At 36.2% G+C, this 15,919-nt stretch overlaps 1 long non-coding RNA gene across 1 annotated transcript; it reads left to right on the top strand.

Moving 5' to 3' along the window:
* The first annotated feature begins 601 nt into the window (after nucleotides 1-601).
* On the top strand, nucleotides 602-15,604 carry LOC310717009. The gene is made up of 3 exons (XR_014530716.1): nucleotides 602-864; nucleotides 1,268-1,317; nucleotides 13,468-15,604. It is a non-coding gene; the product is annotated as an uncharacterized lncRNA (long non-coding RNA).
* Nucleotides 15,605-15,919: the final 315 nt, after the last annotated feature.

The following is a 15,919-nucleotide window of genomic DNA, read 5'->3' as shown; positions in this document are numbered from 1 at the left end:
AGCATACCATAGTGTTATGCACTGTGTCGTATTTTCCTGTACCCAATATAATTACAATATAAAATCATATACTCCACTCCAGCTACATTGCTAAAGAGAATTCATTTCCTATCTCTAGAAATAAATCTTCAAACTTTTTTTCTATTCCATTGACATGTAATACCGTGAAATCACCGACAGGGGTCAGCAGTTGCTACATCTACAGCATTACAGATCTACTCAGCCACATACAATCTAAAGGTTTATAGTATACTTTTTTAACAAAGCGGGAAAATATATGTGCACAACGCATAAATATGCACTAATATATTATTTAAACATTGATGAAACGCAAAACTTGCATGCATAGCCGGTTTCTATATTTAGAGCTGATTTCTAGGAAAAGTAGGAATGTCCAGGGCCTCGTTCACTGGAACGAAGGAGGCGCGAGCGCACGTCCTCCTGCTCTTCATCTCATCTTAATGGCAGTCACTGGAGTCTAGAAAGAAATAGAATTAGCATACAATTGGGCTGTGTGTGTGTGTGTGTGCGTGTGTGTGTGTGTGTGTTTGGAAGTGTTTCTCCCCTCCTTTTTTTTCCACGGCCTAATTTTCACCTCGGGGCGTGAAGCTGCCGGAGGGGGAGAAGTGAGTCAGAGCGCGTGCACAGGGACTCCTCTCTGAGCTCCGAGGCGCGCGGAGGTGCAGCTCTCTGGTTGAAGAAAGCACGTCTTGATTAACGCCAGTCCACACATGCACTCACGCACGCACACACACACACACACACACACACACACACGTATGCACGCACGCGCGCGCGCGCACACACACTCACACACAAGGAACAGGCAGCGTACACGCGCGCGATTCTTTCCTGATCAATACGGTAAGTTCTGGGGAGCTCTGATGTATCCAAAAACGCAGAAGGCATGCTGTCAGGGCGTCTAGTTGTTACGCAGTTATACAGATGTGGACAGCTGTGAGAGAAAAAATAATCATTGACACAGATAAGAACCAACGAATGAACGCATGTCATGTCTGTATTGCTTGAATTATTTTTTTTTGTTTACATGCATTGCCATGTGAAGTGACATTTCAGGACTGTCGCTTTCTCAGACTAAGACAGACAGATTGTGTCTGCTGAGAGAGAAAGAGAAAAAGAGAGAGAGGGAGAGGGAGAAAGACAGACTCGACCTGAAACGGTTTCATTCTATTTCTTTTCCTTTTTCTGTGGACATCAAAACATTTAACCTGATATATAAGTGTACTTAATCTCTAACTTGTTATAGATCTGGCTACAGGTTTCCTTCCAGAAATCCAGTCTGACAGTGGTTTGAAGGTGAGATACTGTAGATCTTGAAAGCTTTATGCTGGAGACACTGGAGCTCTCTGGCTATAACTGATCATTAGTAGAACTGAGTATCTAACATGGGTTGTTGGTTATTATAGTTACTAGGATTTTCCTTTTGTGATGCCAGTGGCGGGGTTTTGGGGGCGAGATGTGTTTCAGTTTCTATCCAACTGGCCCGCAAAGTCCCGCTTGTGGTTCTCACCCATCCGAGAGACACCTCTTCCACTTGTCTTCAAAATTACTATAGCTTTTTTTTTACTTATATTTATATATACAAGATTGTCTTGATGCTTTAGATGGAACCAAACCAAAAGTCAACATGCAAATGTTTTTACCAGTTTACTGTGAACTTCTACTTGGTAATCAGCTCATAGTGAATAAGTCATTTGTTTAGGTTATGACATTACGCTCTGTTTTTATTTTCTTTTGTGGAAAACTTGCCGAGATCTTTTATTGTTCACTCACATTATAGTTCGAATGAATTCATATAATTTGGGGGGAATGTTCCCCTTAAAGCTGTTGTCCAAATACATTTGCTAGCACATGCTTTTTCAGAGCAAAAAAACTAGCAACAGTTTATACATTTTTTTGCTGTATATAAAAAATTCAATATTCTCAAATAAATAATTCTAAATCTAGTGCGTAGGTGCAGTTTAGTAAGTAAAGATATCTGCATGCTAACTATAAGGTGTAAACTATTTAAAATGCTTTACAAACACACAATATTAGGCATATAAACACTATTTGATACAATTTAATTATGTGCAGGATGTTTCATGCATTACTTTGTGCATTGCATTACGTTATATACTTTCACTTTATCTCTGTTGACTTATTCTATTTTATTTAAATCGATAAGAAATACACCAAAAATAATAAATGCACATTTTATGTTTTGTTACAATAGTTGCATGTGTTTGTGTGTGTGTGGATATATATATATATATTGTGTGTATTTGTGTGAGTGTGAGTGTGTTATTATTTTTATCACACGCTTCCATTGAAAATGCTTTGTAACTTTAATGCGCTTTGACTTTAATTTAATCATTAATACAAACAGTTATTTTAAATATACATTATACATTTTAAACAGTCCCAGTTTACCTGAAATCACATTACAGGTTTGTGGAGACATGTATATCTATATTCAACTTTAAAACATAGTAGAATAGAATCCAAGCCTATAGCTTCAAGCTTCAACATAAAAAATTTAATTTTGACAGCCAAATTTAGCAGAAATTGCTCCTAAATACATTAAAATATCGCTCTCTGGTTCAACAACAATAAAACATGAGCCAAAGAAGCCATTTAAGGGCCACTACACACATATCTATACCAGTATGAAACATGTTGGTGTATGTGCAATGCCGCAGGGAGAATGAGGGGCTTTTGGGGGCACTTGTGTTTCAGTTTCACCATCATAATGCCCCTAAAAATCCTTATTGCTCTTGCACTAATCTCCAGCCTTCTTTAACTGGTTGATATATGATTTAGGTCGGAACTTAAATTAAACGGCGAGGCACTGTGTTCATTTTTTTTAAGTTAAAATAAAATGTAAAATTCATAGCAGTCCAGATTCTGTAAAGCTCCTGAGCCAGTAAAGAGTAGAGTTGACTTTATTGCTAGGATAGTGCTCCAGGCTTACTGGAAGAATCACTTGGAACCATTACAGGCAATGTGTTTGGTATGCTTGAGTTACGAGGTATGGCATTCAAGGCAACAATGAGCGAGCCATTTGCTAATAGTTCAAAGATGACAGAGCACAGATTGAATATCATACAAGCTATCATCTAGGGGCAGAGCAGATGTTTAGGGTCTTTTGCTTGGCCTGGAAGTGTTATCAACAGGCATAATTTCATTGCTAATAAAAGAAATGCTTGTCCTGAAAGGTGGTTTCGAAATGCTTCTGAAATCCAAGCGAAATTCGCACGGTGTTGGTGAAGAACCATTTCCGTGGATTTCATTATAAAAATATGTAAGAAAAGTTAAATCACTCCTCAACATAACCTTAACCATCTGTAACATTATTGGAATGTGTAAATATTAGGGTTGTACCAAATGTGACTCTCCTCCAAATCCTGACTTTCTGGACTAGTTTTGAGTCCTTTTGTGTAGTGTTTTGAGACGAGGTGAAGGTGAAACCAGTGCACACAACCTATCATGGCCAGGAAGCTAATGTTTAATTAGGCGTGTTTAATTTCTTTACAGCTTTCCCTCGCTGTTTTGTTGCCACTTATAGTCTAAATGGATCACACAAGCTCTTTCAGTATTTACTTTTAGTTGTTGTTTTATTAATGTTTTAACTAAATGCAAACCTAAGACATATTCAGGCAATCCATATTGGTGATAATGTAGAAAGAAGTGTCATATCCACCATATTGTAAAATCAATATTTTGTGTATGCTCACACCCTCAGTAAATACTTTTTCATTTGTAACAGCGAGGCCGTGTTGCTGAAACGATTGAAATATTTTTTAAAACAAGGGATTGTCTGTGTGACTCTCAGACAAGGGCATTTAAGGTTGAATTAAGCATGTGATGTGGAACAAGCTTCATTTTTAAACTAACATTAATATGGCAGCAAACAGAGGAGGCATTTTGTGTGTGTGTGTGTGTGGGGGGGGTGTTCATAAAATAAATATATAAAATGTTTTCTCATCCAAAATTTTGTTTAGTACTTTGTCTTGTGTTGTTTGTCTCCAGGTTAGTTGCTTACAGCTGGGGTGGATTGTACTGTGGTTTTAACAGTAATGCCTTTTGGGTGCAACGGTTTTTAAGTTTGCAAAATTTTCATGATTTTAATGATCGTTTTGCATCTCTAAGTACATCATCCTAACTTCTCTAAAGTTTGCATCAAAGAATATAGAGAGGACTTTTTTAACCAAGGACAATGTGAATCGAGGGAATAGATGAAGGCATTCCAGACAAAGGAAATTCACAGCTCTATGCAAAATGGAGAGAGATGTAACAGAGTTGGCAGGTCATTTACACTTGTCATGCATCATCATGTGCTATTGCCAACAGCCATAACCGACAAGAGGATGGTATGATTAGCCAAATGATAATCTTTTACAATAATTAAACAAACTAACATGAGATGGAAAGAACCTGTTTATGTTTTGTAGTATTAACTGAGTATAATCAGCATTACATAGACATTTTAATGTTTTTAGACACTATTGCTGGAGAACATAAGACCTTTAGCAGTTACCTAACAAGATGCACTGCATTTGAACCAAGTTTAATGAAGAAAAGAACAAGATTTAATGTATTGCCTCCTACAGATGCACTGATAAGGTTGTGTTCTAGTTGTAAACAGGATTCCCAAAATCGTACCTGACATTTGGTTGGCAGAGTTTTTTCTTAACTGAGAATCTACGATTAGATTTCACACACTGATATTATAGTACTGATATTTTTTACTCAGCCGAATGGTATTCGTTACATTCGTTATATTCGTTATATAACAGTTACTCAGCTCAGCAACTCGTTTTGATGATTGGGTCTGTATGAACTATTTTTAGCTGACAAACTTAAAAATAAAGTCTCATTATTTCCAGGAGCAATAATAAAATACAGCCCTAGATTTTTATTCAATAGACAAGGCACATTTCTACAAACATTTAAAGCGGAAAAAACATGTGGAATCCAACTACTTCCAGTGGAAACGCACTTTGCTAAAGTCAGTTAGGACAATACAATATATAAATGTAATCTAGTTCAATGCTATGCAATGCAATATATAATATAATATAATATAAAATAAAATAAAATATTATTATTTGAGGTATAGATATAAATTATGGTGTAATCATTTAAGAACATGGATTGTGAATGAACCCTGGGCAGTAGTTTAACCTTGGAAATAATATTGATAACAGACATGTATAAAGTAATTTTTTTATGTGCTTTAATTTAAATAAATGACTTTTTCAAAAATGTCGTTCACAGTAAATTGATTGTAATGTCACAACCACTATTAAAAGCTACCATAACATTTTTTTTAATTATAAATAAAATGAAATTGGTAAATATAAATTATTCTGTTAACATTATATTAGTTAATGCTTATGCTACCAAAAATAAACTTTATATCAATAAAAAATTAAGAAAGAAATATACAATTATTACCGTAATTTCCGGACTATAAAGCGCACCCATATATAAGCCCACTGAATTTGACAAAGATTTTTATTTTAAACATAAATAAGCCGCAGGTGTCTACATTGAAACTAATGAACTTTACACAGGCTTTAACAAAAGACAGTGTCTGTTACACGGTGTAACGGGTGAAATATGTTGTGGCTCCTTTAGTAATAGCAGTATTTTGGAAATAGCCTGGCACCGCATTTTTTCCAGTATTACTGCATGTGTGCAAGACCGAGGAATATGTCTTTATTATTTTCTGATGCTCATTTCTAAGTTTCTTTGACTAACCCATAACGCTGTTGCCAAAAAAAAATAAAAAAGCACGAGTTTTGGAAACCTGTCTGTGCTTATATGATTTCTGTTGCAACTGGAGTTAGCGAGCTCTCCCTTCACCCAGTCTCAACGCGTTACAACGGCTTGTATCTAAACAGTAGCCTACCAAGAAAGTCATTGTTCACTGTCTTCCTCCTTCATTTCACAACAATTTCTCTCTGGAGTTTATCTTTTGGCATCGTCGTGCGTTTAAAAAACGTTTAAAAAAATGGGTTCAAAACGTGGGAAAAAAGTAGCGGCTTATAGTCTGGTACATTTATTATTAAAAAGTGCATTTATTCTGAAATTATTGATTGATTAAAAATATTAATTTATTAAGATGAGATTATATAAAAAATGTAACAAAAACCTATATACTAAACTGTATTTTTTTAGTGTAGGTTTCAGTGTCTGAATCTACAGATGTTGACAAATTAAAAAAACAACAATCATTGTTAGGTGATTGGAGCTGTTTTGCTGATTTGGTTTAAATTGTTTGATTAAGGGAAGGGTAGCTGCAAAAGGTATACTGTCTGATGACTGTTATCCTATGATTGAAATTTCTGTCCTGATATAAGTATTCCACAAGTCAAGAGAGCTTACAGAATGGTGCAATGAGTATATAAAATGTATAACTCATATGCTATGGAAATTCTGGTTACCAGATTTCAGACACCTGTGGGACATTTTGAATTTGTTAGTGATCACAATTATCCCTCAACCTCACCAAAGCAGACAATCGGGCTTACAGTCGTAAAAAGCATTTCACAGTCGTAAAAAGCATTTCACTGCACGGTGTACTCTGTATAAATGTGTATATGACAAATAAAATTTGAATTTGAAGGAATATCTTTTGGAAGAAAGATGTTCTGGTGATCCAGTACATTCCTACTGACTTGAAGAATTTATGCCAAGGCACATTGAAGCTGCTCCGGTGGGCCGTTATGTTCCAACACCTTATTAAATTGTTGTATTTATTGAATTCCACCTTTATTTTCTTGCATGCATGTGATACTTGCCAGGATCTTCACACAGGTACAGATGATGCAGTATGTGCAATAAATACAGTCATCATACTGCAATTAGTCTTTAGCTTTTTCTCGCCAGTATGAGTGTTGGGCTAGCTGTAAACAAAATGGAGCTATTTTCTCAGCAGCTTGTTACCGTTGGCATTGTGTCTTTTATAGCTTGTTACTATTGGCATTGTGTTTTCCAAAGCTTTTAAATGTAAAGAGAATGTTACAAGGCTCCATGTTTTCCATTAACCTGAGTATGGATATGGGGCAACTGTTTGTTAACATGATTTATTTGCTCTGCCTGATGTTGGATCAGCCCTGTGGAATCTATGCTCCGTTATGGTGGTGTTTATACTTTGACCTGACATTAAAGAGGTTTTGATATCGAAAAGCTGGCATGACCAAATGGACCGTTAAATAGGTGCCGTTAGGACACCTGGCCCTGACTCTAATATCCCGATGCCTATAAGTGGCCAATCCCTTTGTCTATTTACTAAAATTAAATTTTTAGTTTAGCGCTTTTAACAATGGACATTGTCTCAAAGCAGCTTTACATACATAATACAGTCATAAAGAATAAATAAGATTGTTTCTTATACAGGTAGTTCTCGAGTAACGATGGTTCGACGGACAAACTTTTCGATCTTACGATGACTATCGATACAAAATTATGAAAAACTATTTACATTTTTGCGCAGCATTTTAATTTTCGTATGATACTTTGGCACACTGCTAGGATGTACCCATCTCCTGCCATGTGAGATGCCTTACTCTCACCAGCGGTTTATAGAGTTATGTGGTCTCAGTGTTAGAGTGGATATTATTTACTGTGTTTTCGGCATTTCAAAGCCGCATTTTAGCTCTTGTCTCTTTTTTATCCGCATCACCGGACACAAAAACAGAGTGCCTGGTGCTTTTGCACGTGCTCGTTGCCAAATACATATATACTATAAAGTTTATACATTATATATAAATAAAAAAAAATTCATTATATATAATTAATTACTATGATTTTTTTTTTTATTATTAACAAATTGCAGTATCCATTGTAAGTCGGGGACTACCTATAATTGTAAGTTTGTCCCTAATGAGCAAGCTGGTGGTGAATCTTCCTGAGATGACATAAGATAGAAATCTTGAGAGTGGTGGATGAAACCTTCATCTGTGTGGCACCAAATGTCTATTAATTACAGTTCGTTGTTGAGGTGTGCAGTAATCAAATGTAACCTGTAGTCCTGAGCCATTGTAGATAATGATAATGTTCATCCATTATTAAATAATGGATTTCCTTTCCTCCTTTACTGTTATCTCACACTATACAGGATTTAGCAACCAGGCCCCAGTCCTTCTTGTTGCCCTAATATAGTCAGCAAGACATCCCTAATGGTAGTTAGAACAGTCTGGTGTCTAAGTCTGAACAGATCTGCTTTTGAAAAATGAATACCAAACTGGCCACTTGTGTCTGATGTCTGGTTCCTCAGACTACATCTTAATTGTATGCTGTTGATTCGAAGTTGTTCTGCGAATGGTGTTCAGACTTGATTTACGTAATGGCCAAGACCTGGGATCTTTTCAACAGCAGCAAGTATCCATGTACACCAAAGGTGTAAGGTGGCAGACATCATCACCTTGGCATGTAGACAAGCTCTGTGCCCAGAAGGTAAAGTGACATGCACTTCTATGAGAAATGTCTTCTCTTTCTGGGCCTTATATAGAGGTGTGCCACTTCAGAAGATCTGAGTTGCTGCTACCTGGGTATGACCAAGCACTTTTTCTTGATTTCAAAGGGTGACATCCCTCACAGTGACGTGACGGTCATCCCTGACCAAGTGATTCAGATACATTTACACGGCAACACTGAAGTCTGAGTGATCCTTTAAATTGACTACAGCCAGCACATGCCACCACAATTTCAAAAACACCCTCTGAGGTGGCGAGTTAAGTTTTAGGATGTTTAATTACCAACATTAATTGTCTGCTACAGTGCCACAAGACAGTTAGTTGGCTGTAAACAAAGGAGTGGCAAAATTGCTTCATACCACACAAGCTAATATTTTTCACGAATAAATAGGGCAGCTCTGTTTTAATATATTAAAGCTAGTGGCTTTAGGTAAAGTTTGAGCCTGCTGAAATTTGACCCAGTTTGCCACCTACCCTTGAATGTGACAAGAACCATCCCAGTTTGTACAAGCAATGGCGAAAGCTTTCTCATTGTTTTACAACAGCAATATGTAAGCAATTAAATGGACACTCCATAATAAACTAAGAAGGATGGACCTATGTGTGTTTGGCCTAAGCTATTTAGCTTGAGATATGTTTTATAACAAAGCCACATCCGGACATACAGTATATACAAAGTATGAAATATGTCCCTGAACACACTCGTTGACTGCTAAATTATAGTTATTTACCTCGTTTGAATTCTAATACTAAATATTAATTTGAAAATAGAGACATTCCTTTATTCCTCTTTAGAGGGAAATCCTGTGGTGATTCCTGTTACTCATGCCTCCTGATCTGTATTTTTGGTATAGAGTATTCATTCTCCATCTTCCACTAGTTAGTCATTTCTGCCAGTGTTCATTTTTGTTTGAAATCTGTATCAAATCAGTGAAAAAGGTTTATGGGATGAGTGCTGTATAACAGAAGTAGTCATTCCAAATTCTATAATTCTCCTTTTAGTATTTGTGTGCATGCACATAAGGAACTATACAGGCATTACACATCGCCATTTACTATTAATAGTTTCCTGAGCTAACTAGCTAACTAACTACTTCAAGAAAGCTGATGTAGCTGATCTAGCAAAGGATTGACTGAAGAAATTGCTTGTAATGTTAGATATTATGCAGTTTATTGGCACATTCAATAAAGTACAAATCATGGGGTGAGTTGAGTAATCCATGAGTTTTTTTTTTTGTGTGTGTGTGTGTGTGTGTGTGTTTGTGTATTGCCTCATATCTGGTATTTCCTTCTCTAATTATATGTATCTGTTTTTTTTCCTGTGATTACGATATTCAGAAATGTGTTACTTTCCACAACTGAAAATAACGATGTGTAACAGGTCAAGAAGTGACCTAATTTTTGTCCCAGTTCACCACCGTTATAGGCCAGAAAGAGATCTGAACTCCAAAATCTGGAGAAATAAAACAATGACTTCATAAAGGAATTGAAAAATACTTTAAGCAAAATTTTGAGACTCCTATTTATGTACACTATTCCAAACACACAAAATACAAAACACTAATATTAGAATTAAACGATAGAAAAATTTATTAACATAAACCCGTACATAAATGTAAACAAAATCAAAATATGTATGTGCATGTTTATAATCAAGTAAAAGATACAGATACAGGTCAGCTTATAATGTCAAAGGTCCTAGGTTACTGTCTCTGATTGGGTTACTGTCTCTGTGCAGTTTCTTCGTCCCTGTGAGTTTCCTCTGAGTACTTCAGATTCCTTCCATTTCCCAAAAACCTGATAGGAGGTGGACTGGCTAAGATAGATTGGCCCTAGGTGGGCGTGTGTGTGCAAGTGATTGATTGGCATCACATCCAGGGTATGTCCTCACCTCATGTTCAGCGTTCCTTGGGATAGGCTCTGGAGCCATTCTGACCCTGACCGAGATAGAGCTGCTACTCAAAGCAAGTGAATAGAAGAATATCAGCCCTGTATTTGTATTAAAAAAACTCACAATGATGATAAATATGCTATGCCATGTATAGCATATTTATCATCATTGTGAGTTTTTTTTTACTTACAAATGAAATAAAGATAAAAGTCTCCATTAAAAACAGTTATCTTTTTATAATGCACACTTAAAATAGACGGACAACATAGAGAGGTTTTTGTACTGGTTTATTTGTTTAAAAACCCTCAGGTCAGGCTGGATTTAGTGAGAAGTTCAGATGGGAAAGTCATTATTGACACCTCACACAGCCAAGTGGCGCCTGCCAAACTGAACTGACTCCAGTTAACACACTGATGCCGAATCAAACTCTTTTATAATTACCTACTACTTTTCCTAAACATTTGGCAACAATATATTTGTATTTAGACTTAAGTAATACTTACTATGCAGGTATATATACATAGGAATGACTGTGGTGTTGTTTCACATCAGCTTAGTAGGAGCAGCAGTGAGTTTGCTTTAGCACAACTCTATTATAATATCTGTATTTTTTTTTTCTCTGCCTCTATGATACCATTTTTAGCTATAATTATTGTTTAGATTTACTCACTTATTCAGAAATCATCTGACCTGATGTGTTATTAATCTAGCACAATCAATAGCACAGTGTGCATGATATGGAGAAATATATATTTGAATTTGGCCCATAGATACGCAATACAAGAGCTTTTTTACTGTTATGAACACTATGTGACACTCCAGAGTGATGGACTTGATATGGCAAGAAAAGCATTCACACCATGGCCCTCGAGAATGCCGTTTCACTGTTTAATAAGCTGAGCTGGGCAGTCTCCATGTTCTAACACAGGAGGAGATACAAACTCAGAGAGAGAGAGGGAGAGAGAGAGCGAGAGAGAGAGAGAGAGAGAGAGAGAGAGAGAGAGAAAAAAAGAAACCATCATTGTGTAGTGTTAAATATTTTTATATAATGCTATATAAATCAAGAGTGGAAAAAATATGCATGTCATTTAGGTGTGCCTGCTGAGCTAAGAAAAAAAGCTATAACTTTTTGGTCTTTTGGTCTGTCATTAAGATTGGTGCTAGAAAGTTTAATGTAAAGTTTAGGTCATGGGGTTCACTGGGGGCTGAAATCAGGGTCGAATTTATATCACGATTGACTCCTTCTATAAGGTGTTAATTGTTAAATGTTTGAAAACATGCATTCTGAGAAAACTGAACAATATGCTTGCGAATTATTTAGACGTATTCAGGAACAATTTTTGTACACTGAGTATATCTCGAGTATATCTTTGTTTCCTCTCTATTTTTCAATGACATCGTGATGTTGCAAGAGAATCCGTAGGCCAGAGCTCTTGCTGAAAAATCTCGCATGACAAGTTGCCCTCGTGCAACTCAAGAGGGATATGTTTACCCTTTACCCCTGCCTCGATGGTTATATTTAGAGTTCAACATGAGGGAAAGTGTAAACCTACTTCCACTGCTATCTGACACAAGTCACAGGTGGAAACACACTCCGATCCCCAATCCGGTGTCTCACATACAGGCTTGGCATGCGCTCAGAGCATACACTTTATTAAATACCTTGGTTTTAGTTGCATAACAGGTTTCTGAGCAACTACAATGTTACTGAAAGCAGCTTTATGAATAGTAATTTTATTTGGTTAGGAGCAGTGCATTCTAAATTATATTATACGTAAATCTTACTCCAATAACATGGTCTTCATTTGACTTTTTCTAGAGTGTCTTTCAAGAGTCATTTTTTTAAATAACCTCTGTTACCTTCAAGAAGCCTCCACCTCTACAACATCATTAGGTCACACGTGATGTGGCTGCCGAATTTGCTAGTATTCTAAAGGATTGAGGTTTTTTTCTTTTTCAATTGCCTGGAGTCAAGCCACCTGATGATTCAGCAAAATGCCACAGGGTGCTTTTCAGCTTGCTCGCACACGCAGGCCTGTAAATACGAGCACAATTAAGTACCATACAGCCAATCTGGCAAGGGTAGACTTTAATAGACCGACTAATCACAGACCTCCGAACTCCATTTCATAGAATGTGTTTAGGATTTTGTGAACATTTTACCTTTTCTTTTCAACGTTTTAATGGTAAATAATGTGAAACATCATGGGGTAAAACATTCGATTAAGAGTTTATTAGTAATACATTTTAAATGTGTGAAATAGAACGATTTTTTTTTTTAACAATTATTACTAATTGGTGGTCTTAGAAAAAACAATTATTACTAATAGGTAGTCTTAGCAATTGTCACCTTAAACACCAAAAAGATAGAGAAGAAAATAATAATAAGAAAATAGTAAGACATTTTCTCTTGTTATTTATGAAACATCATGGCCCAGTGTCATCTTGTATTTTTTTTTCCCTATTGTGACATGCTTTCTTCAAACATGTAAGAAACTGCTTGTGTAACTTCTTGTAACTCCCACCAGTTACTGTGGCACTGTAGAAGTCACCTATTTCAAATGTTTCTTGCAGAACTTCCAAAATTACTGGAAAGTGTATTCCTAGCTGACCAACTTGTAAGCATTATATCTTCTTTTTGGAACAACGTTGTACATTGCAAGTGATGTAAATCTTTCCTGATTTAGAGGGAAATTAATCAATTTAAAATTAGTGTGTAATTGAAAGCATAGACAGATTTCTACAACTGTCTAATACAATACAACACATCCAATGCTATATCTAGTGTGCATGGATGATTAGACAGACCTGGAGGGAGGTGATCAAGAACAACATGCAGTCATGATTCAGCACATTTTTTAAAGCCTGATAGGCTCTTCTTAAAGAGCGATGCCTAGGGTCCATTTAAAATACAACCTACATTACTGAAGGTGTTTGTTTTGTCTTGTGAAAAATGTGAAGTATATGCATCAGTGATGTAGAAATAGAACACAGTAAAGGACACCACATACCCTAAACACAACCATAAATATCATTCGTTTGTTTTAATCTTTCGTGGCATTAATGCCATTTCCTTATTCTCTCCAACAGGGGGTCGAAGCAAGGAAATGGATTATTAATTATTTTGGGCAATTCTGACCAAGAATGTCGCACAAGACTTAGGTTTTTATGATGGAATCACACCATAGCAAGCCATTAATCTGCATTCTTTGCCATTGTGGTAGTCTTTTTGGGCGGCAGAAGTATAGCGACGCTTTCAACACTCGTGAGGTCAAGGAGGAGAAAGAAAGATTGAGAGAGGGAAAGAGAAAAAAAACTCAGGGCTGAAGCACGCCTGCACTGTGAAAACCAACACAGCTCGGCTTTTAACCAGAACCACATGCAAGGCACACCGTGGCCAAACCAAATGAATGAACGTTTGTTCTGAACAAAACCAAGATGTGTAACTGCAAGCTGATATTTGCTAGCAAATGGCGCTACCAATTTTTTTTATTTTTTTATAAAGCGCATTTACACATGAAAGCTCTGCAGGTTGTAATGGAATCTCAGAATTACTATTCCTGAGTCTTTAAAGAAGACGTTTTCTTGCTCTCATGACTGTTTCCACTAGGGACTTTATCAAATAGAAATAGAAAAGGTAGGCAGGGCAAAACGCTTTTTCCTCAAACAGGCATGTACTGTTTTATCCCACTAAACAGATTAATGGATTCAAAGACTAAGGGTGAAACAATACAGACTAGATGTCCAGGCACATTTCAGAGACTCTGAGGAAACTTTGTATACAAAGCTCAATGTTTTTATGATAAAGTCAAACGGCTTTGCATCTCTCCAATGTGTACAAATGATCAAGAAATCTAATGAGTTTTCTTTTCCCTCTTTGGTTTAAAACAGGTGAGACAGGTTAAGACATGAGTCATAGCATAACAGTATTCCCAGCCTTTAACATGTTTAGACCTTGTCCACATTAGTAAAATTTGATTATTATTATTATTATTATTATTATTATTATTATTATTATTATTATTATTATTATTATTATTATTATTATTATTATGTCCAGGATGATGGTCTCGTTGAGCTTGATGATATTAACACCAAATGGGCATGCTTAAGCAAGTTCACAAGAAAAACACGCACAGACACAAGTGCACATATGTACATACTCTAGCATTATTAATGCTGTGACATTAGCAATTAAGGAATCCATTGAAGTATGAAATGGGAGATCCGAACGAGTGTTTAAGATGCACAAAATGGAATGTCTGTTTTTCTAGAATAACTTGATGTCATTCATGAGCCCACAGGTGTGGTGGCACAGCACTATGTACAGCCAGGAAAGGCTCTGCTCCATAGAGCAAAAACTCCTTGGCACTGAGCGATGGTCTTTCCTGGCATGCGCGGCAGGTAAGAAGCAGCTAATTTGCTTTCCAGACGCCACCATGAGATCCATCTTTACAGATGGAAGAGCTGCAGATGAACTGGGATCAAATTACACCAATTAAACAATTAGTTATGTTGTAGTAGTTATCATTGGTGGTACTGGGATTTAAACAGATTACTTTAGAAGAGCACAAAAAAGACCCAAAGCAAATTACTATTTGATTAGTCCTGCAAATCTCTTTTTCAAAACACATTACATACGCACGATATATACATATTTCCTCTTTATCCACAATGTATTTTGTATGTTCATGCTTTCTTATGCTAAACAATAAACTATGGGAGTAATTATGTGTTCTGCTGTTCTGAAGCTAAATGCCTAGGAGGGTTTACACATGGGTTCGAAATTACACACTTGGCTACTTACTGCCTACTTACACAGCAATTACACCCCACCCTTCAATTTAATGATGCTATATTAAGCATTTTTTTGTTGTGTTCTAATAGCAAAACATAAACATGATGAAATATTAAGCTAATCAAGTATGGAGGTATGGAAAGGAAATGTCGCACCAAAGTGACGAAATGAAATTGCATGAACTGCTATATTTAAGGCTGAGGCATAGACCAATTGTAATCATGTTGAGGTTAGAGTAGAGAATAGTATTGTGTCATTTGCGAGTGTATTCTACACATTTTCTCCTTTATACCAATTGTCTCGGCTATGTTTGCTGTGCAGTTTTCAGTCTGTCATGTGATGTGTGCAAATACTTGGTATTTGTTGCTAATGTGTCATGTATGCAAAGACAACTAAGAATACTTGGTCTAGCTTTGCAGTGTTCTCAGGAGTCTTATACCAATATAATTCATTTTGAGTGTCCCTGTGATTCAATGTATTTATTTATTTATTTTTTTTTATAAAAAAAACAATGTATTTCACGTCAGTTTAACTACAGTTTCTGAAATAATTATGTGATGTGAAACTTGAATTAATACATTATTATTTGTCCATTAAACCTTTTAATGCTTAAATTTAGTGTCATTAATGTTTCATTCTTGTTAATTCTTTTTACCACACATCCCTTTCCTGTTTTTAGTGGTGAGGAACAGGTTGATGGACGAGGTCAGACAGGAGTCTCCCTGGACTATGATGTTTGCGGAT

Source organism: Silurus aristotelis (assembly GCF_946808225.1).
Source record: "Silurus aristotelis genome assembly, chromosome: 21".
Taxonomy (NCBI): domain Eukaryota; kingdom Metazoa; phylum Chordata; class Actinopteri; order Siluriformes; family Siluridae; genus Silurus; species Silurus aristotelis.
This window is presented reverse-complemented; position numbering and strand designations above follow the sequence as displayed.